At 46.8% G+C, this 12,995-nt stretch overlaps 1 non-coding gene across 1 annotated transcript; it reads left to right on the top strand.

The window, feature by feature from the left end:
- The first annotated feature begins 8,659 nt into the window (after positions 1 to 8,659).
- Positions 8,660 to 8,731, top strand: TRNAM-CAU (transfer RNA methionine (anticodon CAU)). Its single transcript has one exon. It is a non-coding gene; the product is annotated as a tRNA-Met (tRNA).
- Positions 8,732 to 12,995: the final 4,264 nt, after the last annotated feature.

Genomic DNA, 12,995 nt, shown 5'->3' with positions numbered 1-12,995 from the left:
ATAAAAAATAAAGTGGTATCATCCGCATATCTAAGGTTGTTGATACGTTTCCCAGCAATCTTCAATCCAGCTGAAGACTCGTCCAGACCGGCCTTCCTCATGATGCACTCAGCATACAGGCTAAATAGGCAGGGCAACAGTGGGCAGCCTTCTCTCACTTCTTGCTCAATCGGAATTCAATCAGTAAGACCATGCCCAGTTCTGACCGTGGTCTCTTGCCCTTCATACAGATTCCCGAGGAGACAGATGAGGTGAAATGGAACTCTCATCTCTTGGAGAGCATGCCACAATCTGCTGTGATCTATGCAGTCAAACGCTTTCGCATATTCAATAAAGCAGAAGTAGAGGGGTTTCTGGAACTCTCTTTCTTTTTCCATGATCCAGCGAATGTTGGCAATCTATTCTCTAGTTCCTCTGCCCTTGCGAAACCCAGCTTGCATGTCCGGAAGCTCCCGTTCCAAATACTGCTGCAGCCTACCTTGGAGGATTTTCAACGTTACCTTGCTAGCATGCGAATAAGCGCGATCGTGCGGTAGTTGGAACAATCTTTGGCACTGCCTATCTTTGGGATAGGGATGTAAACCGACCTCCTCTAATCTTGTGGCCACTGCAGAGTTGCCCAAATTTTCTGACATAATGTATACAGAACGTTAACAGCGTCGTCATGGTGGACGTTTTAAAGCAACGCAGCTGGAATGCCATCAATTCCGCTAGCTCTGTTCTTAGCAAGGCTGGCTAAGGCCCATTCAACTTCACTCTTCAGGATGCCCGGCTCGAGAGCAGTAATCACAACTGCTTAATGTTGGGTTTGCACATCCGGGTACTTATTGTACAGTTTTTCTGTGTATTCCTGCCACCTCTCCTTTATCTCTGAGTCTTCAGTGAGGTCCCTGCATCGTTTGTCCTTTATCGCGACCAGCTTAGCACAGAAGCTTCCTTTGATATCTTTGATTGTCTTATACAGAGCTCTTGTGTTCCTCTATTTTCTGTTGTCCTCTACTGCTTTGCCCATTATTCTGTTTACTATGAGAGCGACCCCATTCCTTCTCCTGGAGTCGTGCCCACTATAAAAGACATAATGGTCGCTGCAATCAAATTCTCCCATTCCGGTCCACTTGAGCTCACTGATACCCGAGATATCAATGTTCGATCTGTGCATTTTTCGCTTGACGACATCCAGTTTACTTTGCGTCATAGATTTTACATTCCATGTTGCTATGTGATATATCTCCTTGCAACACCGGACTTTCCGGTCGCTTCCCGACACATCCACAACTGAGCATCCTTTTGGCTTTAGCCCAGCCGCTTCATTCGTCCTGAAGCTACTAGGAATCGCCCTTTGTTCATCCCCAGTAACATGTGGGACGTCTTCCAACCTGGGGGGTTCATCTTCCCGCGCCATACCATTAATGCTATTGTGACTGGTCATAGGGTTTTCTTCGCAGGAAATAGTGGAGTGGGTTGCCATTACCTTCTCCAGTAATCAGATTTTGTCAGAAGTCTGCCGTGACCTGTCTATCCTGGGTGGTCCTACACAGCAGAGCTCGCGACTTTATCGAGTTTTGCAAGCCTCTCCGCCACGACAAGGCAGTGATTCATGAGGGGGTTTCCGGTAACACTATACGCTTTTGCAAAAGGCAACGTCCCAGTGCATGTCAGGCGTGCGGTGTGGAGGGGTAGTAACATGGCTTGCGGCGGGCGACATGTACGATTTCAGAAGTGGGTGCAGCAGTCAATGACTGGGCGGAGTGGTGCAATCTCATAGGTCACGTCGGACACTGGGCGTAGTACACGGTAAGAACCTGTGTAGTGGGGCAGACGTTTTTCACACAACCCCATACGACGGCACGGAAGCCAGAGCACCACCAGAGATCCGGGAGGATAGTGAACATCGCGGTGGGGAGCGTTGCAGCGGCGTTTTTGAGCCCCTTGCGAGATGGTGAGACTGTGACGATCAATCTGGCGAGCAGCATCGGCTCGGGCGATGGTGTCGCGGGCATAGGTTGTGAAGGGGCCAGCGGTGGGAAGCAAAGTGTCGAAGGGCAGTAAGGGGTCTCTTCCACACGGAAGATGATGTCGCATAACGAACTAAGGCCATGTCGCAAACCGATATTCCTGACCTATGCACAGCCGAGGAGCGGTCTGTTTTTTTTTGTTTTTTTTTTGCCGGCGCGGCGTAGCGGTGCTTTCTCCCCATTGTAGGGGGTGCGCGCCATTGTTCGGATGGCCTTGCTCGCGTCAGAGAGTGGTGCGGCCTAGGACGCGGATGAAATGTACCTTCCAACATGCACTGTCGAGCGAAAACCGTGGAAGTGTATCCATCAGTGTGCGCCAGATTAAAGTCTGGCCACTTCCAGAGTACCTTGAAGTAGGCACGAACGTTGAAAAATCTATCTCTCAGTACTTCAACTAGAGTCGTCAACTCAGTACTTCACTTCAACAGCACAGTGGCCCAGTTTACGGAACTTGGCTGTTAGATCCCGAGAACCTTACTTCGATTCTGGCCTTGGCGTCTGCGTTTAGATGGTGGCTAAACACAAAGCTGGCCGTGCACTGTGCAATCTCAGTGCATGTTATACCCCTGTCAAATGGACGGTGTCGATCCTCATTGAACTCTATCTGCATTCAACTCAATGCAGATCGAGGTTGTCACATGGCAACTTTCAAGTGCAATCGAACACGATATTGCTTGACTTCAAGCTGCTTCCTTAAGCGCTCTTGAGACTTCAAGCACACTCGAAAGCGGTCATCGACACCCTGGTCATCAGTGAGCTCTAAAGCGCACACGATGAAAATTTCTCAATGCTCATTGAAAACGCCCGTGTAGCACTAGACGCTTCAATTCTTCTTGAAAACCTCAATGAAAATCGAAAGTGATTGTATGACAGAGGTATTAAAAAAAAATCCGCAGTAAGCTTGTGCACATCCCAACTATGGCATGCTTAAAACTTGACATGCTAAATCCTGTAGACAAAAACAATCATGCTCAAAACATATGGGCAGAGGATGTAGAGGCAGCACTAAATGGGTGCTTGAATGAGGACATAGTCAGTTTGTTAATTTTAAGTAGGTGACCGGCGGACCCGTCATCGGGAACTGTCAGTCATATGAGGACAGATGGAAGAAAAAATGATAGTGATATTGATTATTAGAGGTTATGACTTGTAATGACCCATATGTCTATAGACAACCTGTAATGGCAATTGATTATAAATGACTAAAATCACTTGTAATGACCAAATGTCTAACAGTGACTTGTTACGACTACGATTGAGTGCTTGGTATTTCTGCCAAGGGGCAACAATTCCTGTCATTGCCACCGCTCACTAAGAGTCGCTCAAGCACTTCATGTTTTATGTGTATTCGCTGTTATGTGAAAGCATGTGTATGCCCTGTTCACAAATGTGGAGCATCATCAAATCGCCTGACAGCTATTCCTATTTTTGAGGATATGTGCCACACAAAAAGTCCTGACCGTCAACCTTATTATTTTAATCTACATCAAGCAACACAGGTAATTAATAAATTCCTTGTTAGTTATCAAACTAGACTGTTTTCTGCAGTGGCACACACCATACCGCAATAACTATTATGTCAAACGGTAAAAGTACTGCCAGCAAAAGCGAAGATAATAGCAAGGTTGAGTCTTCACTCAATCTTCATACACAGAACATATCTGTACTAAAATGGGGTAAAAATGGCAGCACATCTGTGGCGCACATTGTAAGAATAAAGGAATAATATAAAATGCTGCAATATCAGCCACTAGTAAAAACATGGTCTATGCGTGTCTCTTCCTGCCTTTTCCTCACATCAACCTCATAAAACTTTTCTTGCCAATTGTGCGTTAATTGCAGCGTGAATGTTACTGCAATTCACGCCAATAGCAGACCAAATGCTTTGCGAACACAAACACGATCCAAGGACAAAGGTTTGCGCTGATCACTGGTCTTTTTTTTTTCTTTATTGCCATATTAATTATCAGATTTTACACATATAGAACATCATACACACAGAGAGTGAAGATTACGCGACAAATACACTACATTGGCTTAAACCACGCGATTTGTGCTGCGTGATCCATTACAAATCAGTCATTTGCAGCAACACTTCCATTCTCGAAAGCCACTCAGGCACTTCGTCTTCGTGTACAGTACGGAGACAGTAAAATAGAGGCATGCTGAGAGCACAGCATTGCGTTAAAGCCACCGACGACCGCAGACGTGACATAGGCGTGATCACGCGCACAACCTATCACTTCGCCACGAGACGTATGCACACGGCGCACAAGATGCTAGCGCGCACATATACGTCGAATGAAATTATACATCACACCACGCGCTTTGGACGCGGAAGCTCTTCGGCCATCACCGGAGACGCACTTGGTCACAAGGAAAATTTTATCGCACGTTATAGATTTTTTTTTCTTTTCACTGAACGCTCACTGATTCACGATGTGCTTGGCTGCCTTACTGCGCCGCGAAAGGGGCCCAAATGCTTCGCACGCTTGCAGCCGGGTGCCGGAACGCAGAACCAGCGATTTCAACAGTTGCAGAGAAATAGACTGCTGGGGAACGAATGCTGACAGAGGAAAAAACGAACTAGTGAGCGCACAGGCCAAACAGCAAAACACCCGACTGCAACCTTCGTTGCTCACTTCGGCTCGGCCCGTGTTCACCAGAGTGGCTTCCATGAACACCCTCAGCAACCACGTTAGTCGTTTTACCTCATGACACAATCTTAAGCCGCAAAAAAACAATGGCACGGATCTAGCACAACGCAAGAATGACAATGTTTACATGTCATTCTATTTGTTGTCCTTGCGCCTTAACTAAGACGGCACTAGAGTCGTAATCTTGCAAGCGACTTATTCAAGTCAAGACTGAAGCCCAGTATTGGCTCCAGTCTTAGGCAGCCATGCTAGCGGCCTGTCCTTAAGACTCCAGTTAAGTCTGGACTTAGCTAAGACAGTCTTAAGATCGTTTGTGCAAGCGGGCCAGTTTTGAGGCGGTCTACCCTGCAGACGCGGCCGAACATTTCAGTCGATACAAGGCAGGCGGGAAAACCGCCTCCATAGTTTCTTGTGCAAAGCGTCATTTTGGGCTAAAGGTATTGGGGTGTAGCGCGAGGGCAGACACCATTTTATAAGGCGTTTTTTTTTTCTTCTTTTCGATATGACGATCACAATAAGTGAAGCACTGCGTGTACCATCTATTGATGTGAGAGGCCTGGGAGGAAGAAGGCGACAGTGTCAGCTTAGTCGTCGTCTTCTAGATAACAATCTACATGTAGTCGCCGTGCAAGTATCGAAAATTGAGAGTCAAGTTGCTACCGACCGAATAATGTCCGCTTTCCGTACGCATTTTGATGCATGTGTCTGTCATTCTGTAGGTGCATCTGGTGGTTGTGTACTTTTTCTTCGCAGCAATCTTGGTATTATGGTACAGTCGATTTTCTCGTGTCAAAGCGGTCGTCTCCTTGCCGTTGATTTTTTGCACTGTCGACTGGATTTACGAGTTATTTGTGTGAATGCACCAAACGCAGAGACTGAGCGAAATATATTTTTTGAAGGAATGGAGTCATACTTAAACAGTGAGAGGGTGTTAATCCTACTGGGCGATTTCAATTGCATTTGCCAAGCTGCAGATCGCGCCAAAAAGTCATTTGTACGTGATAAAAGTGCTGATGTTTTGAATGTGATCGTCCATGGCCATGACTTAGAAGATATTGGAAGTTTATTTACTAATTGCACTTATACGCAGTATACCCATTTTGAGGGCAACAGCCATGCTCGATTAGACAGATTGTATGTCGCAGCTGAACTTGTACCACTTTGCATCTTGTACGAAGTTAGACCTGTGGCTTTCAGTGATCATGCCTTAGTGATTGCAACCTGTGGAAGAAAACAAAGCAAAAATCGGTTTAAATGGGATTTATGGAAACTTAATAACAAGTTGTTGGAGGACGAGAGCTTTTTTACCGAAACAGATCAAGAATTAAATATATTACTTACAGCGAAACCATTGAGCTTCGCTGCAAAATGGGAGGATTTTAAGCATGGGGTAAAAAATAGAGCGATTGAAAAAAAGCACGAAACTAAGATACGCAGAGAAGCAAAAAGAAGCAGAGCTTCGTAAACAGCTCGAATTTATTACGTGTATAGAAAACGCCCAACCAGGCGCATGTTTTAATGAGATCAGGGGTGTCAAAGCCCAGCTTGAAAAATGGACGCAGATAAGTATAGTGCGGCAGTTATTCGGGCGCTGACGGAACAGCTGTGGCGGAGGAAACACCATGCGTTATCAGACGAAAAACTATAGGCGTGCCGAAAGGAAATACAAGAAATGTGAACTAGCACAGGTATTTCGGCGGACAATAGTGTAATCAAGAACGCAATCTGTGATCATTTCGCAGATATGCTGGGTCAGTCGCGAAAAACTGAAAGGGGCTTCTACAGTGAATTGCTTCCGCTTATGACGAAACTTGAAGAAGTTAAACACGGCTTGAGCGGCCAATTTCCGTGAAATAAATTGAGGATGCAATACATGCCCTGCCAGCAGGTAAAACCCCTGGCCCTAACGTACTGGGTGCAGCTGTGTACAAAGTGTTCAAACATGCAATAGCCCAGGCTCTGCTGAAGGTTGTTGTCGAAAGCTATGGAAAAAACGTGTTACGCTGTCTTTCACAACATCCCACATAGTGCTTATTCCTAAAACCGATGTCCCTGATAAGCGCCTGTTGGTGGGGTCTTATCGCCCGATAAGCCTTACCAACGTCGACTACAAAATTTTCATGAAGGCGCTAGCGAAAAGATTGCAGGGTGTTTTAACAACGCTCTTAGGCACGCATGAAACATGCGGCATAAAAGGGCGAAGTATCGCCACTAACATACACGTGGCACGATCCATACTAGAATGCTGCGACTCATTTGATGACCGAGTGGCGATGATACAAGTAGACCTGGCGAAAGTATTTGACCGCGTTTCGCAGGATATTCTGTTTGCCGTATTAGATCATGCAAATTTTGGCCGAATAATAATAGAGGGCGTTAGAATGGCATACGAAAACTGTACCACACGGATTGTTGTGAATGGAGAACTCGCTGAAAGCCTCCAATTGCGATCTTCTGTGAGGCAGGGTTGTCCACTGTCGCCATTGTTATTCGCAGGCTACCTTGAACCGCTTTGCTTGGCCATCCGGAATAATGAATGCATAACGGTCTTCACGCTACAATCAGTGCATGTGAAAATCCTGGCTTATGCCGACGACATCGCCGTCTTTTGTGCAAATAGAGAAAGTATTTGTGAGCTGACGAATGTAGTACAGAACTTTTGCAGCTGCACAGGTGCCCAGATAAACTGGGCAAAAAGCTTCGGTTTCTGGCATGGTAGCTTGGAGGTCACACCCGAACACTATTCTCAGATGCGCTGGTCAACCACTCCAGCATTATATCTAGGAGTGCCCCTTGATTCTTACCGGGACCCAGATCCGTACTGGCATGACCAAGCATCGAGGGCCAAGGAAGGCAGTTATCCATGTTCTTGCGTCCCATTATATGTAATCTGTTCCTTACTGCTAAAGTATGGTACGTGATGAATGTGCTGAGTGCTTCGAGGACAAACATACAAAAACTTCACCGTGTTTTTGCCGTTTTAATTTGGACGTCGACCTGGGACAGGACGAGCCGAACAAATTTGTTTCTCCCCGTACAAAAAGCAGGGATCTGTCTGGTGCATTTATTTTTGTGACAAGTTGTCTCGCATTTCATGTACCTTCGTGACCAAAATGATGTCTTCCTCAGAACAGTTTTCCACGTTCGGCTTGGTCGACTCCTTCCTAATTTTCTTGTCAGTTCGTGTCTAAACGTAGGTGGCATAGTAAGAGGGTACTTGCGAGAAGTGGTGCTCGCGTACAGATTGCTGCATGTGCGGTTTTCCATGAAGTATTTGCGCAATGTTAAGCGAAAAAAATTGTTTAGGGACATAGTGGACACAATGCTTCCTGTACCGATATACCGTTTGTCGCACTGTCCAGGCCCAGGAGATGATGTACTCAAGAGAGTTAAGAAGATGCCAATATCACCACCAGTAAAGTCATTTTTATTTAAACTGCACACTTGCATATTAACAGAGAAAACATGGATGCACGCTAAAGGCCTTTTCGTTCCTTGGTCAACAAACTGTTTCTTGTGTAACAGATCTGAGGCGATAGAACAAGTGTTTTTCGACTGTTGGGATGCATTTTTTTTGGACTTTGCTTCAGAGAACTTTAAACAAAGAGCTACCTCTAGATGCATATGGCATACAATATTTACCTTTTCGTAATACAGAGGAGTTTACCTTTGACACAATAATGCTCCTCGGCCTCCATAGCTTGTGGAAAACCAGAATGCAGTTTAATAATGCAGATAAAGTCAATCCTGTACGAGAACAATTCATACACAGCGTTGTGCGGTTCAGGGAAGTGCATATGACACTCCTCGAGCAGCCACAATGGAATCATGTGCTTGACAGTTTGGTGAAACCGAAGAAGTTTAAACCTGCCGTGTTACGCGAAAGTGTTCTGGCGCGTTTTATTGTTCATCGTCTTGCTTCGAATGTCTTTTACTCTTGTATTTGTACCAATTCAGGCAATAAAGAAAAAAAAAGAAAGAAAGAACAGCAGAGTGGCGCAGTGGAAGCGTGCTGGGCCCATAACCCAGAGGTCCGTGGATCGAAACCACGCTCTGCTATGTTTTATAATTTTTGTTACGAGCAGTTACGAGCACGTCAACCTGTAGCAGCTGTAATCGCTTTATTTTATGCACTGAAATACCTTTCACGTTTAACGAGATGCTTGCCCAGCAGAGTGGCGCAGTGGAAGCGTGCTGGGCCCATAAACCAGAGGTCCGTAACTCGAAAGCACGCTCTGCTATGTTTTATTTTTTTTTTTTTTTTGCGAGCAGTTACGAGCACGTCAACCTGTAGCAACTGTAATCGCTTTTTTTTCTGCATTCAAATACCTTTCACTTTTAACGAGAAGCTTGTCCAGCAGAGTGGCGCAGATTCTGCTTCCGGCCACGCCAGTGACCGGACGCAGGATGAAGGGCTCCTCAGGAGTGGCTTCAGCGGCCATGTCAGGCCGTTGTAACAGGACTGTTGAACAGGACAATACTTACCAAGTTGTTTTGCCTGCACTGCCAACAGGTCAGTTTGTTTTGAATACCGTTTTTTTTGCACGCCGAAATCAGGGCCCGCCCGTACCGGGTGGAAGATTTCCGGGATTCGTTAGCACAGCACTCGCTAATCCCCGATGTTATCGCAATGGGGGCGTATCGGATGAGTCATGTCTGGGCCGTTACTTTTAAGGATACTGAAGCGATGACCAAGGTTGTTAGTGTAGGTGAGCTGTGTGTGAAAAATGGTCGCTGCTTGGTGATTGACCCGGCCAACCAGGACGTGCAGCTGAAACTTCACTGGTTGCTACACAACGTGCCAGACGAGGATGTTCGTGCTGGCTTTTCGCCGTACGAAAAAGTAGTACGAGTCGGAAGGTACCCGGGAGGGCTGGCGTGCTAAAGGTATGTTAGATAAGGGCTCTATACTAGACTCGTCACGCTGAAATTGAAAGCTGGTGTGAAGGTGGAGGACCTGCCGCATCACTTGAACGTTAGCGGTGATCTGGTGCTCGTTATTGTGCCAGGCAGACCCCCGTTGTGCCTACGCTGTCGGTCACATCCGCAGAGAGTGCCGGGTTCCTCGCTGCGGAACCTGTCGACGGTTCGGGCATGAAGACAGGCAGTGTGCAGGTAGCTACCGTTTTTGCCAAAAGTAACCAAGCTGCTCTGAAGGCTGGAGGAGTAAGCGCGCGGCCGTGTAGCGGCGTTGCGCTTGCTGTGGCATATTGGTGCTCTTCAGCTCCGAGGGTACAACAGCTGACGTAACTTTGCACCCTCAGTCTTGCCCGTTGGATGATTAAAAACTAGGCGCGTTTGATGCGTGGGCTGCGATTTCACGTGTGCGAAGCTTGGCTGCGCCTAGCGAGGGCGCTCAGTATAGCGACGGGGCTATTCGCTCTTCTCAGCAACTGCCCTGAAGCAGATATGTCCCGTTACTCGCTACGTGCTTATGTTCTGTAATCCGCTGCTGAAACGCATCAGCAGAATTGCGCTTTCCTGCGTGTTTAAGGCGCCTGTACATTAAAGAATGATAACGCACCTCGAAATTTCAATACGCTTTATCCGAGGGGCATTTCGTACTGCCACTATACGGGTCGTAACTTCAGTACAAAAATATGGAAAAGCTAGTGAACCCTTTCAAGCCACCTTATCTTTCTTTTAGGCTTGCAAAATTGTGTTAGCCCCTTGGGGAGGCTGCCTATAAATAAGTGCAATGATTGATTCTAACAAATTCTTGCATTTGCTTGGAGGTATGTTTTGGTTTAAGTAATGAACTATAATGAAACCTTCCTCACACTTAGCCATTATATGCACAGGATTGCTTTCTCGTTCGCGCAACCCTTATTTCAGAGCAACACTGTCTGGCAAACCTAGCACATATTCGTCCTAAAAACGAACAAGAGCTCACAGTGTCTGCTATCACCTGCTTTTCTCTTTTCCGCAGTAGCCGAGAAGAGCGAATAGCCCCGTCGCTATACTGAGGGCCCTCGCTGGGCAGAACCAGGCTTCGCAGGCGTTAAATCGCAGCCCGCACATCATACGTACGCGCCTAGTTTTTATCATCCAACGGGCGAGACTTAGGGTGCGATGTTACGTCAGCTGTTTTACCCTCGGAGCTGACGAGCACCGATAAGTCACAGGCAGTGTAACGCCGCCACACGGCCGCGCGCTTGCTCCGCCAGCCTTCGGAGCAGCCTGGTTACTTTTGGCAAAGGCGGTACCTACGCTAGCATTGCCGGACCAGGGGCCAGCGAAGACTCGTCCGAGTTAACTATGGACGAGATAGATGCGGAGGAGACGGCTGACATTAGCGGTCAATCTGCGAAACAGGACGTGCATTCCATGACTGTTTTAACAAAGCATAAGGTGGCGGTCCCCAGTCAAGAGAATGAAACTCTGGAAGCCTTGCACGTTCCGTCACAGGATCATGAAGGTGCGTCAAAGGAAGCGTCAGAAGATGTAATCGATTTTTCTGACACTGAGGAGCATCTCAGTACTGAGCCTCCCTATACTGATGCCATGGAGGTTGGGTCGGAGACAGCGGCCTTATTTGCCGCAAAACGTCCGCACGAGGACAGCGTCGAAGAGACGCAGCTGCCAGGTGGTGTTTGTGGTGAGCCGCCGCCTAAATTTGCGGGTATCCGAAGATCAACATTGAGACCGATGCCGACCTTTTCGGCCGACACGCGGCAGGCGGCGAAACCGCCTCCGTAGTTTTTGTGGTGTCCTGGATGATTTGTGGGTCGGCTGCCTACCGACCAGCGTCAGGAACCTTCTGCAACCAAGCGGTGCATGTGTGAGAAAAAATGAAACACTGTGCTTGGACTTCGTTTGAATGCATCCCGACGTTCTGATGGGAGGATATTACGTGCATACATACGCCGCTGTTCGTCAGAAGCGGAGGCCACGCAACCATGAAGGTAGGCACCATGCAGGTATGGGCGTCTCTTTCTAATACACGACTCTCAAGCTTAATTCGCCGTTACACGTAGCTACTTTGAATGTCAGAGGGCTGGGAGCGAGAAGGCGACAATGCCAGCTCAGTCGCCTCCTTGTGGATAATGATTTAGATATAGCAGCTGTGCAAGAGTCAAAGATTGAGAGCCAAGAAAGCACTGACCGTATGGTGGCTTCTTTTCAAACAAACCTTTATGTGTGTGTATGCCATTCTGTTGGTGTAACGATTGGATGCCTTTTATTTATACGTAAGACGCTGGGAGTAAGCGTAGAGTCTGTTTTTGTCTGTCCAAGTGGTCGACTTTTGGTTACTGATTTTACCTACTCTAACTTATGCTGGCGTGTTGTGTATGTGTATGCTCCCAATTCAGAATGCGAGCGGGAATTGTTTTTTGAGTCTATTGAGTTGTGGTTGAAGGTCGACAAAATCTTGCTTGTACTCGGTGACACACACTGTGTGTGCGCAGCTATGGACCGAGCGACGAAGTTTAAACCTCGAAGAGACAGAAGTTTCCTAGTTGTTGAAAGCAAATGTGCATGAGTATGGCCTTGAGGATGTTGGCAATGTGTTCGCCACTGGAAACCAGCCAGAGTTCACGCACTTTCAGCGAGATAGCCATGCTAGATTGAACAGAGTGTATGCCTCGGTTGATCTTGTTTCCCTATGTACTGCATATGAGGTCAAACCTGTGTCTTTCAGCGATCATTGTCTCGTGAGTGCAGTGTTCGCTAGGGCAGGAAAGAAATCGAGCTTTAACTGATACCTATGGAAACTGAATGCCAAACTTCTTGCCGGTGAAGAGTTCCTTACGGAAGTTAATACCGAGCTTGAAAATCGTCTTGCTATGCGACCAATATGTTTTGCAGCGGAATGGGACAGCTTCAAAGAGTGGGTCAAAGTGAAAGCCATAGAAAAGAGTAGTAAGGTGCGGAATAAAGAGAAAAAAAAGAAAAACAACTGAATGAACAACTAATGTTTTTTTTTTTTTTCAGCATGGAGAGTACTGTGCCAGGGAATTTCGCCAGTAAAATACGAGAGCCTAAAAGTGAGCTGGAAACACTCGACAGCGAAAGATAGACAGCGGCTATCATACGTGCAAGGGCTGAAAAACTTTGGGCTGGAGAAGTGCCGACAAAACGAGCGCTAGCAGACGAAAAAAGATACGCCTGCCAGAAAGAAATTAGGAGTATAAGGTATGCCGGCCTTATCACTGAAGATGCTAAAGATATTACGCGTGCGGTAGCAGAGCACTTCGAAGAACTGTTTAGCGCCAAGCTTGAGACTGTAGGCGGCTTTTAAGCAGATTTTCTAAGACTGATGTCTGCACTGGATTACGAAAGTAAAGAGTGCCTAGAAACGCCGATAACGTTGCAGGAGATA

This window comes from Amblyomma maculatum, chromosome 1 (assembly GCF_055883805.1).
Source record: "Amblyomma maculatum isolate TAMU_Amacu chromosome 1, ASM5588380v1, whole genome shotgun sequence".
In the NCBI taxonomy this organism is placed as follows: Eukaryota; Metazoa; Arthropoda; class Arachnida; order Ixodida; family Ixodidae; genus Amblyomma; species Amblyomma maculatum.
The sequence above is the reverse complement of the archived record's forward strand: the minus strand, read 5'-3'. Positions and strand labels throughout refer to the sequence as shown.